The sequence below is a fragment of the Lutra lutra genome, chromosome 15 (genome assembly GCF_902655055.1).
Source record: "Lutra lutra chromosome 15, mLutLut1.2, whole genome shotgun sequence".
NCBI classification, from domain to species: domain Eukaryota; kingdom Metazoa; phylum Chordata; class Mammalia; order Carnivora; family Mustelidae; genus Lutra; species Lutra lutra.
Genome location: NC_062292.1, coordinates 35294338 through 35315776, shown reverse-complemented (window position 1 = coordinate 35315776; position 21439 = coordinate 35294338). Strand labels below are relative to the sequence as shown.

General features: G+C 51.6%; 1 protein-coding gene and 1 long non-coding RNA gene across 3 annotated transcripts in view; one reads left to right on the top strand and one right to left on the bottom strand.

Annotated features, from left to right (window-relative positions):
• Positions 1-8869, bottom strand: part of PLXNA2 (plexin A2) — a 212532-nt gene extending 203663 nt beyond the window's left edge. Inside the window, exon 1 of the mRNA XM_047704244.1 lies at positions 8225-8869. The gene's annotated coding sequence lies outside the window, so the exon portion shown is untranslated. The remainder of the gene's footprint in view (positions 1-8224) is intronic.
• A 108-nt stretch (positions 8870-8977) lies between these two features.
• LOC125085673 (uncharacterized) lies at positions 8978-16057 on the top strand. 2 transcript variants are annotated; one of them, XR_007122986.1, is made up of 5 exons: positions 8978-9526; positions 9726-9858; positions 11563-11770; positions 15055-15270; positions 15362-16057. It is a non-coding gene; the product is annotated as an uncharacterized LOC125085673 (long non-coding RNA). The 2 variants fall into 2 exon arrangements; XR_007122985.1 differs by having other exon boundaries at positions 8978-9858.
• The last annotated feature ends 5382 nt before the right edge of the window (positions 16058-21439 follow it).

Genomic DNA, 21439 nt, shown 5'->3' with positions numbered 1-21439 from the left:
CCTCCAGAAACAAAGGGCAGTGAGGGTCCTTGGGTAGTCATGCAAAGCTTTCATTTCCACTGTACAGATGGAGAAACTGATTACAGGATAAGGGGCAGGAGCCACCTCTCTCAGCGACTGCTCCCTCTTGCCCTCCTCCTGTGATCAGAAAGCAAATGGTGGATGAGCCCCAGTGGGCAAGTGAGAAATCTTTTAGGAAGAGGAAGAGTGACAGGTGTGACGGAAGGCCCTTTGTTCTTGGGCATTAGGACCTTATTCTGATACCAGACTCTTCCTGGCCATCTGTTCCAACACCCTTCTCGGGGGTTCCAAACCTCCTACACAAGGGTGCCAGGTGTGGCTTCCCAGCGCCACAGGTAATTCACATCATTCCCCCGAGTGTCTCACAGCTGGGTCCTCTGGTGCAGGAAGCTGAAGGGCTCCACACCCTGGTGGTGGTGGGGTCCCTCAGAATGGGGTGATGGACTTGAACTGTGTTCCTTTCTGGATAAAACTCAGAGGAGTATTTGCCTAAGAGAAACCCCGGTGGTATGGGTTTTCATTCCACAGAATGTCAAAGGACTTGGCAGGGAGGCCTAGGTGGCTGGGGTGAGGGTGTGAGGGCCAGTCTGACCTCCTCTCTCTGGGAATGCACCAGCATGGTGCGTGCAGAGAGCAGGTAGAGCTGGCTGGCCCAAGAGAGGGCTCTTGTGTCTGGGGACCGGGAAGGAGTTGTCTTCCTGTCTGGCCTTGACCAAAGCTCCTGCTGAGGACAGTGGAGAAAATAAGTTCTTCTCCCTCAGGTATCTCTGTTGCTCAGAAGAAAATTTAAAAAAAGGGTAAGCCTGGGGAGCAGTCACGGGAGGCCGGAGGTCAGAGGCCAACGTAATATTTACCCAGTCCAGCCGAGGCCTTTCGCTTTTATAAAGCAGGAAACCACTTCAAAGCAGCAACATCCCCTCTTGCCACTTCTGTCTGCTCTCTGGTCCCCCTGCCTTACAGGGAGCGCAGGGACTTTTTATCTCCTTTTCCTCTTCTCCTGAACTTTCCCTCTCTCCCTTAATGGGGGGAGCCTCCGCTCTGCCTCCTGCTCAGAGAAGTTCCACAGTTTGTCCAGAGTTGCGGAGCAGTGACAAAGCCAGGGATTCCCTGACATTCTGAGCCCGTCTTGTCCCTAGCTTTCTCGTTGGCCCCGAGAGTGAGTGGCCGACTACTTTGTGACATGGGTGGGTGCTGGGTTAGTTCCTTCTCTGAAGCCCGCATTCCACAGCCCAAGCTGAAAGCAGAAAATGAGGACCGGAAGAGGCCCCGGACCCTAGAGCCTAGTGGTTCAGTGCATATGGGGGGAGGGATCATAACCTTCTTTCTTCATACACATACATACACGTATGTATCACATATACATACAGATCCACATATATTTACATATACATATGAATAAATTAAAGTCCTCTTGAAGCCCAAGCATTCTTACTTGTCCCATCTGTCCCAAGGCAGGGTCTGCCCACCCCAGATCTTATGTGGCCATTTTAAGCTGCAGGGAGAGTATGGCCTTCCACTATAGGATTGGATAAAGTTTTTCCATTGAGTTGAAATCTTCCTCATTTTAACCTCCTTTCATTCATCCTTCCTGCCTTCTTTCTGGACAGAAATCTTAAAAAGAGATTGGTCCCTTCTTCAAGGTAAGAAACAGGGCAAAGGAGGCTGGTGGACTTGGCTCGCCTGCCCAGCCAAAGGGGTAGGGGTAAAATCCGATTTCTTTTTCTCTTGGGTGTGATCCACTTCATGAGTTCATTCAGGTAAGAGTGGGTGAGTTAAAAGGAGGATTCTGGACACTGAAATGTGAACACAGATGAGTAATAACATTTCCTGATGAAACACGTGCATCTCGCAGCCAGGACCGGAAAGGGATACAATTTGCATAGAATGCAGAATGGAAAGCCCTAGGGAGTGTGGACCATGGCACTCTTGCTCTCGGATGTTGACTAACAGAGAACAAGGACATGGGGGTCCGCTGAAAACCCCAGAGAATGAGGGGAATCAGGGGGTAGTTCTGAGAAGCTGAGGAATGGGACAATGTGAGACAGTCGTTGCTGACAGTCAACTAAAGTTGTCAGGCATGTGAGTCTCTCTCCTGGAAATCTCCACCTTGCACTGACCAGAGCCAAAGTTTCCAGGAGCTTCTGTGACTTCACCTTCCCGGTCCCCCTAGCTCACCATTAACTCCGTCCTATCGCGTAATAAGGTTTCCTTGGAGGCTGCTTGGCTTAGGTAATACTCCCTTCCCCGAAGCTTACTATTTCTCGGAGGGAGCAGCTCTTACTTTTTCATCTTTGTTTTGGTGCGACTCCATTGCCAGCACCGCACAAGTAAGTGACTGAGTTCTATTTGCTTACATGAAAATGGATTCCAGTCTCTGCTTTTGGTGTCTTCCTATTTGGAACGCAAGGGCAGGACGGGTGGCGTACTGATCCATATACCAAGGGTAAAGTTGGAGGGGATGTCCTGGGGTCCTCCCTCCTCCCCTCTTCCATCCCCTGAAAACCCAAGCAAGCCACTAAGGTGGGAAGGGACGGTGCTTAAAGACAGGAGGAGAAAGCCTGGTGTGAGCTCCTTGACGGCGTAGACAAGCACTGGAGGCACCTCTGCCCTCTCTCTCTCTCTGTGTCTCTCTCAGCTTCAGAGAGAATGTTGTTGTGGGGGACACAGAGGAAAGAGGTTCATTCATGGGCTGCACACGGTGAGCCCCAGGATCCCTCCCCCCCTTCCTTCTCAAAGACAAGTTGAACTTTCCGAGGGCAACTCCACTGACTTTTATCTCTCACACCGAAAGGAATTTTAGCCAAGGAAAAGCAGGATTAAATTTTCATAACATGACACATTTATCCTGTTTTTCTTTTTTCTTTTCTCTTTCCTCCCTTCCTTCCCTCCGCTTGACCCCAGGTAAACAGGAGCCGAAGGGAAGCGGAGATGCGGCATCAGAGCCTGGTATCAGAGTTGAAAAGAAGCGGGTCTCTGGCCCCCTGCCCGTCCCCAGACATCGATCTTTTTCCAGCCCCCTGTTAGACCATTATTATCTCCTAAAATGAGAAAAGCCTCTGGACTCTGTTCCCTCTCCAAACTGTCCTCTGCTGAAACGAAAGGGGGGAATTATGATTCAGAGAAAGGCTCCCACAGAGAATATGAAGATGAAGATGAAATCAGCGAGGCAACATTGACATGTGTTCGGTTCCTGAAAACTGTTTCTAAAAGAGTCACCTCAGGAGCAGTTTTGCCACCACCTGGGAAGATCTTAAAGATTCACATTTAGGGAGCTGGAAGGGAGTGGGAGGGGGAGGCATATGAAGGCACCTTGGGCTTGGGCCAAGAACTTCCACTGCTGATAAAGAAAGGCAAGAGCCTCTTGGCGGGCAGGCCAGCAGGCTGCACTGCCTGCTAACTCCAGAGGGCAGCCCCTTCCCCAGGGCCCACCCCCAGATGCACCCTGTTGGGGCCGGCTGGGGCACCCCCACTTAATGCTGCCGACGCCTTTCCCAGACGGCGGCCCGGAGGTCCCACTGGCAATAGGACCCTGCCAGTTGTAGTCTCTGGGTAGTGACAGCTGGGAGTTCCTAATATATCTATTTCTTTCTTCTAAAAAAAAAAAAAAAAAAAAAAAAAAAAAAGGCACAAAAACCCCTGTTTAGGACCAAGCCTGGTTTTCAAGAGCCCCCTCTAGTGGAGATAACCTGCTACTTCAACTTCCCACTGCAACCCAGATGGAGCCTCGTCTTGCCTGGGAAGACTGAGCAGAGCTCCCTTCTGCCTACACTGTTCTTTCCCACTTGCTTTCGGTGTTTGCTCTCAGCTCTTTGTGCCCCGTTTACACTGTCGGTCTCTCCGTCCTTATCTTCCTTTGCCGTCACCCTGCTTCTCTGTGTGTCTGTGACTGTTTCTCCATCTGGACTTGGGCTTTCCCATGTGTGCCTTTGCTCCTGCACCTTGTTGGTCTGCCTGCTTGGTTCATCTGCTGGCCCTTTTTTTTTTTTAAACTTCTGAAGTTCCAGACACCAGGTCTGATGAACTGGAAATGCTCTGACATGACCTGGGATCAAAGGACCCACTCTCAGAGAGCCTATATGGGGACTTGCCAGCCAGATCACAGAAGCACTAGGACAATCCACAGTTCTGGAGAAGGGAACTTGGACAGGAACTCTCCCCTCCTCTGTGCCCCAAGCAAACCTGGGCCATCTGGGTTGATACATATATTTGAAACATTGTTGAACCTGAGCTTGGGGTCTTGAGTGGAACCAGCCTGCTTCCGTCAATCAATTCTCCCCACCAGCCCCCCTGCTTCCTGGTCACTGAGAGGCATGCTGGCATGAAACAGCAGGCAATGCCTGGGTGAAGGGACAGCTGGCGGGGGCTGGGGGAAAGGGGGTGCCTCTGCCAGGGAAGAGTGGGGAGGGTGTGTGGGGGCCAGGACTGAGCCTCTGGCTGGAGCAAGGAGGAGAGACAGAAGAAGTGTTTTGCTGAGCCCTCGGGGGTGGGGGTGGTTTGGGGGGGGGGGAACCCGCAGGGAACACCTGCTGGGCTTCTGGGTTTCTGAGACAGATCCTTTCCCCCCTAAGCGGGAGATCTGGCCAAGGCAGGGCAGGGGGTTAATGGTTAACCAACTGCAGGAGCAGGGAACTTCTGCACTGCTCAGGCCTAAGCCCTCTCGGTTCAGCTCTCACCCTCCCCTCCTCCTCTTCCTTTACACTCTTGCCCGGTAGGGACCCTCGTCCCCAACAAAGAACTTTCTCGCCTCTATTTCTGCCCTCGAATTCCAGATGGAACAGTGTGGAGCTAGATAAAGAGGTTCCATATGCCCCAGTGCCAGGGAATGGGGGCCCGGAGAGCCGGAGGGTTAAGCCGAGGGGAAAAAGGGTGTCCCGTTCTTACCATCCATCCCTCCCAGGGCGCCTTGGGACCAGCCGTTTGACCCCAGGAAGAACTGCCTTTCTCTGTCTCCGCAGGGCTCACCTTTAGAAATGACCAAAAAAGAAGTGGACGCACTCCCAGCCTTCATTTACTCTAATCAGGCATGAAATCTTTGTAACTAAGTGAAAAAACTGTTTCCCATAAGGGAATCAGTTCCATTCATCATTGTTGGAGCTGAGCATATGTGAAGGGGAGAAAGAGAATGTTCACATATAATGAATTGATAACAGACTGCCCCTGGGTGAGGGCGGTGGTGATGGCGGTAAGGTGACAGCACCCCCAAGCCTGTTTCCACCAGTTTCCCTGCGGACAGTTCTGAATTATTTGTAGTTAACAGACTGTAACACAATGCTCTGGGCTCTTTACGATTGGGATGGGGGCTGGGGTGGGGGTAGGGGCTTTGGCTTGGCTTGGAACGCCTTACCTCTCCATTTGCCATGATGGACAGAAGTATATCGGGCCCCAGTCTGTGTGTGTGTGTGTGTGTGTGTGTGTGTGTGTGTGTGTGGAGACAGCTGTGTGGCAATGCGGAGAGACAGCTGGGGGGTGGGGGGGTACTTTGCTGCTGGGAACAGGAACCGCCCCCCCCAACAAACGTCGTATCTTGGGGAGGCAGCTGTAGAAGAGGCGGCGGCTTAGAGACTATAAACCCCCAAACAGTGACAGCTCCAGCCACGTAAATATTCCATAGTACCTGAACGGGGGGGGGGGGGGGGGGGTGTGCAGCTTCCGCTGCTGCCAGCTGGCGCCTTGTATATTTAACTGTGGCCCTGGTTCCCCTCCTGCTCCAGTACCTTCTGGTATCACACCCGTGAAATAGAGATTAACGGAATCATCAGAAGTATTCACAAATGGGAAAGGGGCCTAGTGGAGAAGGAGCTGTTCTTTGAGGGTTTTCTTTTCCACCACCTTTTAAGGATAGACTCCAGTATACCTGATGGGGAACTCTTTTCATACATTTACTACACCTGCAGCTTCTGATGGGCAAGCATGTGGGGGGAGGGAGGATGCTCCCCAGCTCTTAGGGAAAGGGATAGGTACTCAGGCCAGCTCTGAAAGGTGAGTCACCAACCTTGTAAGGGTATGGTTTCTTTGGGGGGTGGATGGACATGGTTTGATCATGTGGACTTGGATTGGAAGGCCAACCAGCCCCTCTGCCCTGCTCCAAACTGTAGGGCATCCCGATCCTCCTGTCCTGCTAAAGAGAAGGGCCAGGAGGGGATTCTCCTGCCAGACTCATGACCCCTGGACAGAGGAGAACCTCTGGTACTTTTACTTTACCCCCGTATCCCCACTGCACATCGTTCCAAATGTCATTTCCATTTAACTGCTTTGCAAACCACTTTGCCCCATTCTAATGCAATTTGCTGAGGACAGTGAGGGAGCAAGAGAGGGCAGCCTGCATTGCCCTCCCTTTATCAGAGAGTCCCTGAGAGGGAAAGGCTCTTCCAGGTGACGCAGGAGGGCAAGTTCTGGGATGAGGAAGGGTCGGCGAGAAAGGGGGAAATGCCAGGTGGAAGAAGGAAAAGAAAAACCACCTTGCTAGGGTATCTTGACAGATTGGTCTCAGTTTCCTTGGTTCCCTACCCTCTCCCCTCATTCCACACGCCCCCCCCCCCCATTTCTACCCGCTGGGCCAAGGAGGAGAGATCACAGGTAATTAGTTCAAATGGTGCTGTGTGAGGAGAGGGTGAAGTTAATGAATTCTCCTCTCTTGCTGGGAGGTCAGAAGGGAGAGGGCAGCTAGCAACTCCAGGAGCTTTCTGGGGTGATTGCACAAAAGTTGTGCATTTCATTTAGGAATAGCTGAACTCCTCCAGCCAGAGCTATCTCTTCCAGGGCTCTGTCACTCTGTTGAAGGCCCCAGAACCCAGAGCCTGCCCAGAGGGAAGAATGAAGTTTCAAGGTCTGGGAAAGAAGCCCAACAAGACAGGAGCCTGTTTCTGTGTTGGGGAGGGCGCGGCTGAACTTGACTCCTACTCTTAAAACATCCAGCCTGGCCCAGATACCCATCTTAGTTGGAAGCTCACAAGCCTTGTCCACTGTCCTTGTGAATAGCAGGAAGAGAATGAATGGATCCCCACATTTTTGTGGGTTCCTCTGAGCTGCTAGAGCCCTAAACCACTGCCACAAGCTACAGCTGGCAGCCCCCCTCTCTCAAACTGGTCCTGTCCCTATGTCCCTTTCATAGACACTATTGGTATGTGACTGTCACCCTAGGCTCTTCCTTTCCTATGGGAGACCTGATCAGATTCCACTGCCGGGTTCATGGGGCTCTCATTCCTAGACTCTTAAGGGACCTAGAACTCCCAAGCCCTTTATCCACCTCACCCCCTATAATCACTCAGAATTGAGTCTAAGCAGGCAGCTCCTCCTAGGGCAAGGGTCATGCCAAACAGGTGGAAATTTGTCACGGACCTGGAATGTCAATTTCTGGTGACTCTCTCTGCTCATCTAGACCAGGATTAATATTTACAGAGACTACCTGTGGGATGGATTAAAAGAGCTAGAATGTTCTAAGATCCCTCCATCACTTGCGGGATGGGGAAAGAAGGAACACATGGAGGGAAATATTTTCAAATGGTTTATTAGGAGCTTTTAGGACCCTGGGCAACCTCCTACTTCAGCCCCCAACGCTCTCGTGCTGCTCTAACCAAAGAACGGTGCTAATGGGTGCTCGACCACGAGGGAGCACAGAGAGGGTCATGGAGCACTTATCCCTACTCAGTGCCTTGGAATCGCTCCCTGAGCCTCAGGGACCCCGCGCGGATGATGCATTCCTCTTCCATTCCCAAGTCCCCTGATCCGAAGGAACAAGCAGCGGCCGCCAGGGACTGTGGCACCAGAGTGAACGCCTCCGAATCAAGCGCTGGCCACAGTGGCCTCCGGCTCCCTGACTCGTGCAGGCGAGGCCCTCTTTGGGCGCCAGCTCTCGGGACAGCCCCGCCGCCTCCGTGCTCCCCAAAGCCGCAGAGTGCCAGCAGGTGCGCGGTGGGGACGCGCCGCGGAGCGCCCTCCCCGCCAGGAGCCGGTGGCCGGCCGGGAACCCCCGGGCGGGAGGCGGCGGCTCTGAGTCCGCCCGCACCCGCGCGCACGCCGCGTTCCGGCCCGCGAAAGTGGCCGAGCCCGCGCGGGGAGTCGCGCGCCGCAGCCGAGCCCCCGGGCCCGGGGCCGGACCCCAACCAGGCAGGCGCGGTAGCAACGGCCGCGGCAGGGGCGCGCGCTCGGGGACAGGGCGGAGGGCGCCGGCTACTCGGAGCGCCCGGCCCCAGGCGCAGCTTACCCAGCTCGGCGACGTCGGTCTGTCTTTCCGCTCCCGGATGGTCCGCCTCGGCCGCCGGCTGCCGAGGGCGGCGCGCTGCCCCTCTCGCTGCCCGCAGCTCGCAATCACAGGGACGACCAAATCCACATGGAGTCCAAATTCATTAAAATCCACGTCCAGCCGCCAGCCACTTATCTGTATTCCTGAAGTGGCCCCTCGGTCTCCGGTCCGCGCGCCCCTCAGTCCCCCGTCGCCCCGCAGCAGCCCCGCCGCGCGCTGTCGCCGGCTCGCGGGGGGAACCCGGAGGCGCCGAGGGGGCGTGTGGGGGTGGCTGGCGGTGTCTCTCCTGGGGAAGCAGCAGAGCCCCGGCTGTCTTAGGATTTTTCCAGCGCGACTTTCCGGGCTCCTCTGACATCAGCAAGCCCGGCGCTTCCTTCCCTTCTAGCTCCCCGGTTCGGTCACAGTCCCATTTCCTCCGGGAACCTGGCTTTCTAGATCTATTTCGGGGCTGGCTCGGCTCGCTCCTGCGCCCGACTCCCCACCGCTCCCCAGCTCGCGGGGTCTGTCTCCCGATCGCTCGCCCTCCGGGCTGACAAATTCCCAGCAACTGCGCTCGGCCACCCTCCCGCTCCAGTCTGGCGCGGACGCCGCTGCGCCCGGCAGCTCCGGCTCCCGCGGTGGCGGCGGCGGCGGCGGCGGCGGCGGCGGCGGCTGAGTCCTCAGCGCCGGCCTCCCTATATTACCATGCAGCTCATTATCATAGAGGCCGCGCGCGTTAACCCCCTCCCTGCCGGCCGCGGCCGCCCGGCCGGGGCCGCGCCCGCCGCTGGCACCGCGGCGCGCACCAGCCCCCTGCCCCCGCCCCCGCCCGCCCGGACTGCCTCCTCCGCGAGCTGTCAACAAAGGAGAATCAGGTTTGGCATCGGGAGGCCTCCGGGCTGCCCGCCCTGAGCCCAGCTCAGCCCGGACCCACCGGCCACCTTAAGTGGCCGAGGGGGCAACGACAATCTGCCAGGGCCTGGGGATTCGGGTGGAGGCCTTGTGAGCTCAGCTGGCGTAGCCCCCTGTGCGTAGAGCTCAGGACGCCTGCAGAGTGGGTAAGGGCAGTGGGGATGTGCTCCCCTCACCTCCCCCACCCCTTCCTTAGCATCACCTGTCAGCGCGCCCATCCTGCACACCTCCATCTTCATCTTTAATTTGAGTGAGGGGTGAGTGGGAAGGAACGGACTTTGGCAGATGCGGTCGAGAACGGGGCCTCAGAATCGGTGGGAGCAAATTTCCTCTGCTCGTGAATTTCAAAAAGCCAACAAGCTGTCAAATGAGGTTTGAAGTTGTTATTATTATTTGTCTAATGCAAAGGTGAGCTTTGCTCTGAAGCTCAAGCTTCCAGCTCTATTAGGGATCCTGGGCACCTGGCAAGCGTGGGGGGACCCGAGGGGCGCTTTCCATATTCAGGCCCAGGGATCTGGGCTGGCAGGGCAATCAGAGGTGGAGGTAAAATAACTTATTTTAATAACCTAAGGTGAGAGGTTTCTGGATTCCGGATGGCAATGCCTCGGTTGCTTTTACGACCATTGATTCCGTGCGGTAGAGTCTCAGCATGTCCGCAGTGCCTGGACGCGGCTTTCCGAAAGAGGCCTGCAAGCTAGACCCCAGTGAGTTCGCAGGATCTGCGTAGTCCCTGCTCGCGATTAAAGCACAGGCGAGTTTACTCAACATGTTCAAGTATTCGGATAAGCTCCATCTACTGCCCTCTGGTGGCCACGGTCCTCAGTGGTATAAACAGGAAAAAATATAAAAAATCACTCCGGGGAGTCCTGGAGGGAGTCCATGAAATTCTCTGAGCAGGAGCTTAAGAAAAGGGGTTGTGGTAGTTGGAAATTTAGACTCACCGGTGGTCTTCTACAATCGTCCATTCAACACAGTGTACAATATGTGTGTAGGAAAATCTAGGCTTTCCTTCATCTACAGAAATGAACTAATTCCTCAGAAGTTCTTTCATCATTGTAATTAGCTGAAATTTGTCTCCCTGTGACTTTCACTGGTTATTCCTGGTGGTGTCCTGTGGAGCCACATAGAATCTATCTAAGCTGTTTTCCCTGATCCATACCTGCTTTTTCTTTTGAAATACTTTAGCATTTATTGTTGGCACCCCTCCAGGCAATTCTCATAAGTTACCCCATATTATTATTTATTTCTCTTTATAAGTAGGTCTTGTCTCCCCATCCAGACAGTCTTGTCTACCCTCTTATCTGAGTAGCCTGCATATAAACCACAATTTATTAAAGAATATGATTTGAAGAAGATGCTAGAAGATTTTAGAACAACATTTCTCCTGTTTGGTCGATACATGGAACATCAGTCTGGCCAACTACACCCAAGACAGCCAGTGCTAGGGTTGAAAATATTCAACTGATAAAGCTTGAGGCTGAATATTAGGACTTTCTGGTTCTACATCAAATTCTGTGGGACCCTGGAAGGGGGTCACATCTCTTCCCCATGCCTCAATTTAATCACATCTTGGGAAGATTATAATACAATTTAAATAATTGTCTCATAACACCTCCCCCACCTGTGGTCCAGAAATAAATCCTAGAATGAGGAGCAAGACAGGATACAATGAAACAGACTCCTCCACCCATCCTGTCCATCTCCGTAGCCTCCTCATGCTTTCCAAATGAAAGGAGGGAAAGAGAGAGCAAGGGAGAGAGAAGACACGTGGAAGAACACATTGTAGGCAGCATAACACAATATCACCAAGTTTCCACATTGTCACTGAACACGGTCTAAGATCTGAGTCCTGTGAGGTTTTGGGTGTCAGCATAACCACCAGGAGAACACTAATTCAGTCCACTGAGCCATACCATGGCTGAAGCATGCTTAACATTTCTGGACCTCAGTATGTCCATCTATGAGATGGGAATTTCTACCTCCAATCTTCACATAGTTGATGGAGTTAAAATAGATCTATGTAAAACCACTGGAAGAATTAATAGCATCATTAACATGGGAAGATTTGTTCATATTTTTAGTCCCAATAGGCTAGAATAAATATGGATCTTATTAGTTAAGTACATAATTATAACGATATATCTTGGGAATAAAAAAAGAACAACTCAAGTTCATGGTTTGTATTTAAATGTAACATCCTGTGAAATAATGACAATATACACAAGCTTTGGGTCTTTCAAGGTGCTCTGCTAAGTGCTTCCCTTCAATCACTGGGTATTCATTCATTCATTCCACAAATATTATTTATTGACGATAAGTTTGTGAAATTTCTTTTTTAATGGAATTGTATACCTCATTATCTCTTCACCTACTTTTTAAAGAAATCATGCTAATAATTGTGTTAATAGGCTCCATACCCTTGGACCTGTCTATGTCTTCGTGGAACTCAAGTTTCCTGGTGCCTCTCTGGCCTTTGATGTCTTCTTCCTCATCCCGTCCAGCTGGTGTCAAACCCATCACCCCTGGGGACTCACGGAGACTCTGCCAATGCCTTGAAATTCATCCTCATTTCCACAAGGACAGACGGTCCCAGCCCAGCCCAGTTCTGGACAAGTAGTGGGTATTTAATAAATACTTATCAAATGAATGAATAGATGGCTGGATGACTGGATGGCTGGATGGACGGGCATCTCTTTGTCTTATGCCAAATTCCCATCTTTGGAAAATCCTACTAAGTTCAGCAGGGTTCTCCTTCACCCCAACCTGCCCACCTTGGCCAGTGGTGGTGCTCCTGAAGCCTCACCCCTGCAAAGTCATCTGTGGCTCCTGCACCCGGTTATCCCACGCCCCACCCGCCACTGCCTGTTCTTTGCTCGTCATTGGATGGGTGACTTGGGGAAAAAGATCAGACAAGTGGAAGAGGATGGGGCAATAGCATTCTAGAAACGGGGCTGGGGTTTTTCTGGGAGAAATGAGTAAGTATTTCTCCTGCAGAGAGCAAGTGTGGTTGAGCAGGGCTTCTCAGCAAGCCTCAGACTTTGGGGAGACGAGGCCCAAAAGGGCAACCAGCTGATCCCCAGAGGGAGTCCTTTCTCTGCCACTGCAGCAGCTCCAACCCCTCAAATAGACGCCAGCGCAGTAGCCCCTCGGATCCCGGGAGGTATTTTTGGTGCTGGAAGCCGGCCATACTTTGGCAGGCTTTCAGCATTAAGTCTGCTCCCTTTCAGAGGTGGTGGGGGGTGGGAGGGTAGGTGGCAAGCCATCCACATTTTGCATGGGAACGCTGCCTGTGAGTGTGTGTGTGCATATATTTAAGGTGCCTGGAGTGGGATGGGGGCTGGGTCTGGGAGGCAGCGTGACCTGACAGGCGGGGACAGAGGTCAGGGCCTCCTGCTTGCCAGTGTCAACAGGGGACATTTGGGGGAGTGCATGGCCTATAACCAGGCTTGCATTTAGCTCCCAAAGCTGCCGTCAACTCAAGCAGTCTCTACTCCAAATGCGTGTCATCTTCCAGTCGCCCTCACCCCGAGCCTTCAAGGCAGGGACACGTTCCCCTCGTGGGTGGGCCCCTCTGTCTCCCATGCTGTACTTCACCTTCACCCAGTGGACCCTGGTCACAGGCTCCTCTAACCCCGAATTGTTAGGAGCAGAGGGATGGGTCTGACGGGCCAAACAGGAGTACGTGGGCCAAGTCCCATGCATGGAGGAGAGGCTGCTGGGATGCCAGACTGGTGAACCTCATGCCAGGCCGTGGGGACATGCGCCCAGGACACAGCCGTGGGACCCCTGCTCCGGGATTCTCAGTACCATTCATAAAGATGTCACCCCTCTCTTGCATCCCCTCTCATCCCTTCACAAATCCCGCTTTCCTGTGTACTTTAAACAGCAGCGAGCCTGTTAAGGCTCCAGATCAAACAAGGCAGGATTTCACTCCTTTCTCGCTAAACCTCCCACAAGCGGAGCTTACATCCCGTATACCTTGCCCTCTTTCCCGAAGCCCCCTTCCCTCCCCCATCCATCTAGTATGCGCCTCTGGGAGGACATTATTCTCTGTGAGACCCAACCAACTGCAGCCTAAACCTACCTGAACAATGCCCTGGAACAATCCACAGGAATCCGAATGTGCAAAGTAAGGGGTCAAGCCAGGAGTCTGGACTGCTGGGCTGCGGGTGTGGAAGGTGAGGGCTGCTTGAAGTTCTCTGCTTGCGATTTTTGGCTGCTGCTCTGTGCCTACATTGTGAGTCTGTGAAAGGGCCCTCCTTCCTTATTTTTTTCTAAGAGATTCCAAAAAAAAAAAAAGAGGCACTATTTATTTGGTCCTGTAATCTCAGGCTAAGCTGCTCTGTGACTCAGTTTCCCCATCTCTGAAGTGGAAATGATATCCCTTGCTTTGCATATTCTGCTTCACAAGAATCAAATAAGATACTGGCTGTGACTCGGAGAGAATTATGCAAGCATATGGGGAGGTTGCCTTAAAATCTAGAAGCTCCTTCCAGAGCCAAACTTACTTCTCCGCTGCGGTTAACTACAGTCCATTCTCTTGCTGGGTTTTCCAGGGAAAGTAGCTGGGCTTAGAAATATCCTCCTGCTTATTGGGGTGCCTGTGGCTCAGTCAGTTAAGCACCCGGCTCCTGGTGTTGGCTCAGGTTATGATCTCAGGGTTGTGAGATCGAGCCCCGTGTCGGGTTGGGTGCTCAGGGTGGAGTCGGCTTGGGATTCTCCCTCTCCCCCTGCCCCCGCTTGTGCTCTCTCATTCTCAAATAAATAAATAAATCTTACAGAAAGAGAAGGAAATACACTTCTGCTTATGAGGTGGCTGCGTTGTCTCCCTGTTACTCTGGGTCTCTTTCCCTACCATGCCTCCACTGGAAAGTGCTACAGAGCAAGAGAGATCCTGCCTCTGACCTTCTCCTACGGAATCATAAAGCACATGCACATTGGAGCAGGCAGCCCACGTCCTCCCACACCTGCCAGGCAGGCAGAGTGTCCAAAGTGCCTCAGTGAACCCTCCCTTAATTGTCTAGGACTGAGAATGGCACGGACCCTCCCCGCCTGAGGTATATCATGAAGATGTACTTTCGAGGTCCTCCCCGCTCAGTAGCCCTCACTTGTCAGGAAGCCCCACATTGAGCTCCCTGGCTCCGATGGCCCAGGTTGATTCGGGGGACACTTGCTCTCCAAGCTTCAGCTGGAACTGGGTTTCCAAGCTTTGTGAGGATTCTGTCTGACGGCGGGCACACCCAGGGCCGTGGGGGTAAGACTGGATGGAGGCAGCACAGTTCCTTCCTTTGAGATCAGAAACTTTCAGAACCAATAGGAAGCGATCATTTTGTCCAGGTTTCTTTCTTGAGGCAAAATGATACCTTCAGTTTCTTAAATTATCCACAGAGAATGACCCCATCTCAGCCACAGTGGTCAGCAGAAGACCCGTATGATACATAATCCTCGCCAATCTCAGCTTGCGGGGTGAGTACCATCACCCCATTTTACAGATGCAGAAACTGATGGCCAGAGAGTCAAGTCATTGGTCCTAAGGCCACCCAGGTAGCGCGTGATGTGGTCAGAAATGGAACCAAGGTTGATCTAACATCCATTTTCTCCAGTCTTGTTGTCTTCTGAGGAGGCAAAAGTGATGAGACCGTGGGAAGCCCCCCGTACTTCAGATGCCAGGAAATGGGAGGCACTGGGTTTCATCCCTCTTAGCTCCCCACTGCCCCCTGGGAGCCCCTGCAACGGAGTGGGGCAGGGCACCTGCAGGTTCATCCTGAGTCAGGAAAAGCTTCAGCCCTACTTACGGTCATGAGTGTCATCTTCTCTTACAAAGGAGAGCATGTTGTAGTTGTTATCGTGATTATTATAAACAATCATACTAATGAGCTCAATTCTTCCCCATTTTGCAGGGCGTGTGTTTAACAATGAGAGCTGGCCTGGAGGAAAGAAGTTGCCAGCACAGGCACCTCTCTACTAGCTCCTGTCGCCTCTGCCCTGCACCACCGCCACATAGGTGGCCATGCCCGCCTCTCAAAATCATGGGATAATTGGGTGCAATGTGTGTGACCCCCACTCCTTCCAGAGAGCCCGCCAGTCCGTCTTTGTGGGAACCCACAGGGAGCAGGGTGAGCAAAACACTGGTGTCTGCCTTTGCCTTGATTGCATTTGTGCTCTACAAACCCCAACAGAATTGAACTTACATCTCCTCCTAATTAGGGGAGAAAGAAAGACAAGAACGATAGCAGAAGAATTTCTTCTTGCTTCGAACTGCAAGCTCTTCTGGGACAGAACATTACACTCTCCCTCTGTCTGCCCCCAGCCTTCGACTTCTCTTTCCTGACTGACAGGTAGAGTACCTAACACAGAGCCCAGGCCCTCCCAGGGACTGGAGCTGGTATGTGGTGGGAAGGACGAGGAGGGTCTGGTTGAAAAGTTAGACCCAGCCCCAGGGTCCTGTCTCTGGTTTGCCAAAAGGTAGAGGAGCGCAGCCGCTGAGGGCAGTTTGGAAGGCCTCAAGCCGGACCTGTGGGGGCTGGTCCAGGGCCCTGCAGGAGTGGGGGTAGGTGGGACCTCACCCAGGTCTGGCAGAGGGTCAAGTCCATTGCCCCATGCAAAAACAAAGAAACACATTGCTTTAGTAAGTCAAATACCCAGCCATCCGGGTGCAGACCCCAGTGCCTGCTTCCATGCTGTAAATTTGGAGCAGCGTGGGAACTGAAAAGGTCCGAAAAGAAATGATCCAGAAATGGCACGAGCCCTTGGCCAGAAGGAGACACTGCATTATCACCGACGTCACGAAACAGTTAATAGGCACCAGAATAAAAGTCTTTAGCCTTGCTTTCTGTCTTCTAAGTTTTGAATTCCTAGAAGGTCCACGCTTTTCCCTCAGTGTCAGTTTGTGAAATAGACTTTTGCCGGATGTCCCAGGTAGAGTATGACGCGGGAAGGAGAGGACAAGAACCGTTCTCTGCATCCATCTTTCTCTTCTGACTTTCCTCCTTTTCCCCTCTGGGGTCAGAGCACCGGTTTTGCTTGTTTTTGTTTTCTGGAATGGCTTCTGTTTATTCAGAATCACAGTGTGAATGAAAAGACTGTGATTTGCACCAAAAAGCAGAGAGTGGGTCTCACTCTCTTGGGAGTTTTGAGATCTGGGTTTTGAGCCTGCTTCTGTTCTTCCCTGGCCTTGCACGAGTACCGTCCCTCATTGGTCCCAGTCCCCCCATCTGTAAGAAGCAAGAATGAGGCTCCATGCTCTCCTCTCCTAGCCCTGCCTCACTACCGTCACTCCACCTCTGTTCTTGAAGGATGAAGGAAGGGCAGAGGATACAGGAAAGCCTCCTTGTAGTGGCGAAGACATCCCAGTGCCTAAAAAGTCAGCGAGAGTGCAATATAGGGACAGAGCTGAGAAATAGGGTTTTGCCTTTGAGTTGTCTCGAGTGGGATGATTACTCTCTCTGCCTGCCTTTGATAAACTCTTCTGTTCAGGGCTCTGGTGTTATGAATCTTTCTGAGTCACGGGTGACTCCAGCCCCTTCGATCCATTCAGCCGACGATATTTCCTGATGTTTCAAAGGCTTGAGAGCGTGGGATGGTTGGGTATCGTATATTCATTCACCTTCTCTCTCCTTCCCCCACTGGCCTGGAGCCCCAGCCTCTTGTTTTTCTCGTGGAATTCCCATTTTGCTTGCTTCTGCAAGGTCCCTGACGGCTGTAGGGTGAATCCCAGCCCAGGCTACTGCCCCCCGCGGGGGAGGGAACCCCAGGTCCTGGCCTCCTGGAGAAGGTGAGAGTAGAAAGCCTTCCTTGGTCTCTCAGGGACATCACCCCCCCTGGTGGAACGACGGGGAACTTTCCTGGCTTCCATAGAGCTGGGCAGCCTGGCAGGGGCACCTCTTTCCTGTGCAGTTTTCAGTGTGGCTAATAATTATTAGCCTGTATTAATCACAACAATGGGAGAATTGCAGGCCGCTATTTTGAAATGATGGGCTCCAGTCAATGACTACTTGTGACAGCAAAGGAGAAACATCAGCTCCAGGGAGGCCCCATGTAAATTGGGGGGGGGGTGTTGAATGAAAGATCAGGAATAACAGAACGTGTATTTAGTTCCATTTTCCTCCCTAAAAGGGCCCTGTCATAGTAATTTCCCCTTTCGTGCACCATACCTTGCCATTATTTACAACATCTTCTTGGGAGAATAAAACAGCAGTGCCCCCCTCATCTCCCATCTTCTGCTTGCTCCTCCCTCTCCCTCCTCGCCCCCCACCCCCCATCAATTGTGTCTCTTTCTGGAGTTTGGCAAACACAGCGGCTTCCTCCTGCTGTGCTTTCAGTGGAGTTGAAATGAATGTGGCTCTAGTTATATTTTTCCCTTAATCATTCTTTTTCTTTTTTGCTGGAGAGCATTTTCACGAAGCACAATCACAGAGGAACTGAATGTCCTGATGTTTGGGTGAGCAGCGTGCATTTCTTTTCTTTTTTCTTCCCTTGAATAAAAATAACACCCATAACTATAATATCAGAGGATTTAGAGGCCATCTTTCAAGGTTTTTCAGAATCCTGCCCTACCCTTTGTGCACAGTCTATTTCTAACAATCCCTACCCACCCGCCCCAGGCACACTGGCTCTCCATCAGTCCCTTGAAATCACTAAGCTCATTTTATTCCCTGAACTTCTGTCCATGGGATTCCTGCCTTCTGGAATGTGTCATCATCCCCCTTCACGTCCATCCGCCAGCCATCCAATGGCTCAGCAATTTCCAGGATCTTCTCCAGACCCATCTCTTTTCTGCTATCTTGGCCAAGGGCACTTTATGCTCAGTGTATAAGAGTCTGTAATTGTTCCTATCCACTGCAAGCTTGGTAGAGAAAGGCCACTTAACAAATGCTTGCTGAGTTCCTGCCCTCATGGTATCTGCCTTTTTTTTTTTTTTTAACCCACTTCAGAGATGTTAGAGATCACCTTCTCTTAGAGAAGTTAAGTAGTATGTAGATCACATGTCTGGGAAGTGGCAGAGAATATAGTAGAACTCAGATGTTCTAATTCCAAGTCCTGGGTCCCCTCTGCTCTGCTGTGCTGTGTTCGTGCTACAATCCACTCCAACCTCTTCTGTTACCGATCCGTATGTTTCACTTCAGCACTTGTCTCCTCTCATCAGATTGCAAATTGCTTATGGGCAAGGACCATACCTTATGTTTCTCTTGTATCTTCCACTGGAAATGAAAGTTCTTTATCATCTGTTAACTACTTCCCTCCAACTTGTCTTCAGTCTGCCAGAGCCAATGGAAGGTCTTGGTTCTGATGCTGGGGTTTCCTGTGGACCCATACTGATGAACACCCATGATCCATGTTCCTCACCAAGGCTGACCGCAGGCTCTGTCCAGTTCTGCTCCACGGACCTGGGTGTCTTCCATACACGGAGCGAGATGACACAGGAAATGTCAGGAGGTCAAAGGTCTCCTCCTTTGAGGCACTAGAGATGCCTTGGGTTTCCCTGTTATACCAGTGAAGACAGCCATCAACACCTCAAGAGCCCTGTTTAAACACAGTACCATCCTTTCTTCCCCCTTGACTGATGAGCTCAGAAAAGATCCTCAACGGAAGAATATGCCAAACTGTTTGCAATTTTTATATTCACCTCATCCCAGGACCTGAGAATCACCTCTGTGCTTTGGATGAGTTTCAGACTCAAACTAACGCCCACTTCCCTTACTGCGATAACATTTAACAGTTAACATTAATGTAATAATATAATATAGCAAGTTTTCATATACACGAGAAGCAGGTAGCTGTAACCTAAAAAGATTGGCAAGCTCAGTTGTCATTGCTAAGAGCAGAGATTTTAGAGTGGGTTTGATTCCTGGCTCCCATACCGATGCATCTTGGTCTCAGCAGAATGACTCAACTTCTTGCTAACTTTTGTCTCCCCTGGCCATAAAACAGGAAAAGAAGTTGGACATCAAAGTGTTGTGATGAGAGTCAACAGACAGTCGTGTAAACTGCGGGGTCTGGTGGAAGAAAACGTGTTATTTACAAGGCCCTTGCTCTGTGCCACCCCTGTCTGTCATTCACTGGTGGTGGCCTTCGGGGTGGGGGGAGGGACAGGGGGACTAGCCTCATTTTCCTCCTCTGCAAAGCAAGAAGCATTGTGTCCATCCTGATGCTCTTTGGTCTTGCAAAGAAAGTCAGGAACTTGGGTAAAACCGTCCCTGTTTTCCAACGGAACACTGAGGTTTAGGAGATTAAGTGCTTTGCCCAAGGGGATGTGGCTGATAAATGGAGAAGCCAGGATGAAAACAAGGTCTCCCGAGTCTCGCCCCCCTGCGTTGCTCAGGGAGATGCAGGGGCTGTCCTTCAAGTCTTTGGATGATTCTATTTCCTTTTAGCATATGCCATCTTAACTTTTGGCCATGGGTTCCCCGGAGAAAGGCATTGACGTTGCCTCAGAGACATCCGGCTCAGGTAACTCAGTCAAGACCACACTGACCTTGAGACTGAGCCCACCCTGCTTTGTGGCTCCTTCTCCCCCTCCCCCCACTGCCCTGGGAGATTTTGCTTCTAATGGCATTAGTGTGTGCTGTGGGCTGTATTGATTGGATTATCTTAATTGTTTGGGAAGGAATGGCGCTCCTGAGTCAGGAATCCACTGGACAGTCCCGGGCATTGGGGTCTGGTTCCTGTCCCCCCAGAGCCATCACCAAGTATGCAGTTGTTTTCACTTTCATGGAGGAGGAGGAGGAAGGGTGTGGTTGTGCAGGAGAACTTCATCGTGTGACAAAATCGGTCCCTTCCCAGAGGGAAGGAGAGTCCAGTTGGCGCTCTCTCTACAGGGCCCCATGGCTCTCACAGTTCCCTCCTCATTTGCAGCCATGCTTCCTTCCCTCTTATGATAGGACCATTTGGAAATCAGTCCAGAAAGATGTTGCCATATTAACTCCCAACAAAGACACCCCCACAAAGTTAAGACTACAGTTGTTGCAGGGGAAAGAGAACCTCCAGGCGATTCGGTCTGACCCTCTGTGAGTTTCCGAAAGTTGTCAGAACCAGGGACCATGAGCTGAGTGACTTACAACAATTTCTTCTCTCCTGGTGCCGGAGCTCCGAGTGGGAAGTCCAGGAGTCAGCCAGGCCTTGCTCCTTTGGAATGCTCTAGGGAAGAAGTCTTAGCTTTGTCCAGGTTCTGGCTGATGTCCACAATCCTTGGAAGTCCTTAGAATGTAGCTGTATCATGCCAATGTCTGCCTCTGTGTTCACATAACCATCTTCTTTCCACCCACGGGCGTGCGTACAAGTGTGCGCATGTATGTGCACAATGACACCTTAGAAGGACGCCCCTCTTTGGATTTGCGCCCACCCTTGTCCAGGATGACCTTGTTTTAACTTGATTTCATCTGCAAAGAACTTACTTCCAAATAAAGTCTTGACCAAGTAGGTGGTCATTCTTTGAGTGCATCTAATGATAAGGCATCTACCATCTTAGGAATTTTGAGAGGTCTAGAATATATTACTAATACTCTTGGCACTTGTTACAGTTTTACAGTACTTTTAGCCTGAAAGATTCTTAAATTCTAGCCTAAATTTTCCTTTTGAACCTTAATCCAGTGCAAGGAATGATTTCTCCAAAAGCCTTGGGCAGAAAGCTTTTCTCTACCACTGACTGACCTCTTTTCCAAAGGCAATAGGCGAGCCGCCGGGAGGATCCTATCCCACCTCACAGTTTTGTGTGCATCCCCAGTGAGAGAAAGAGACCCAGAATAATCACAATAAAATACTCACGATTAGCATCCCTATTGGACTCTTGCCTTCAAAGCCCTTCTGCCCCCTTCTCTGGCATACCTTCAAGTTCACCAGCATGCTTGTCCAACCCCTCTGGTTTCCTTCATCCTCCATAACCTCATTCTTGTGGACTGAATACATTTGTTGCCTTGCCTCATACTATAGAAGCCAGAGAGTCCAGAGTGAGCCCTGGATGTACGTTGAGACAGGCGATTGTGTCTGTGTGTGTGTGTGAGTGTGTGTGTATGTGTGTGTGTTGGTGTGTGCATGCACTCTGTGATTGAAAAGAATCTGTTGGGTTTAATTGATGCATTCGATTACCATGATGACTCCCTCCCTGGAGCTTTCCAAAATAGCCAGATGTACCAAGTGGACCCCCTCCAGTTTTTGCCTTTGGTTCAGACTGCGAGCTGGGGACAGGGAATGGGAATGGTGAGGATTATGGAGACGGGCACAATGGAAGAAATCCCTAAGCCTTGTTTCTTTAAGGCTCAGCCACCATCTCCTTCCACCAGGACACCA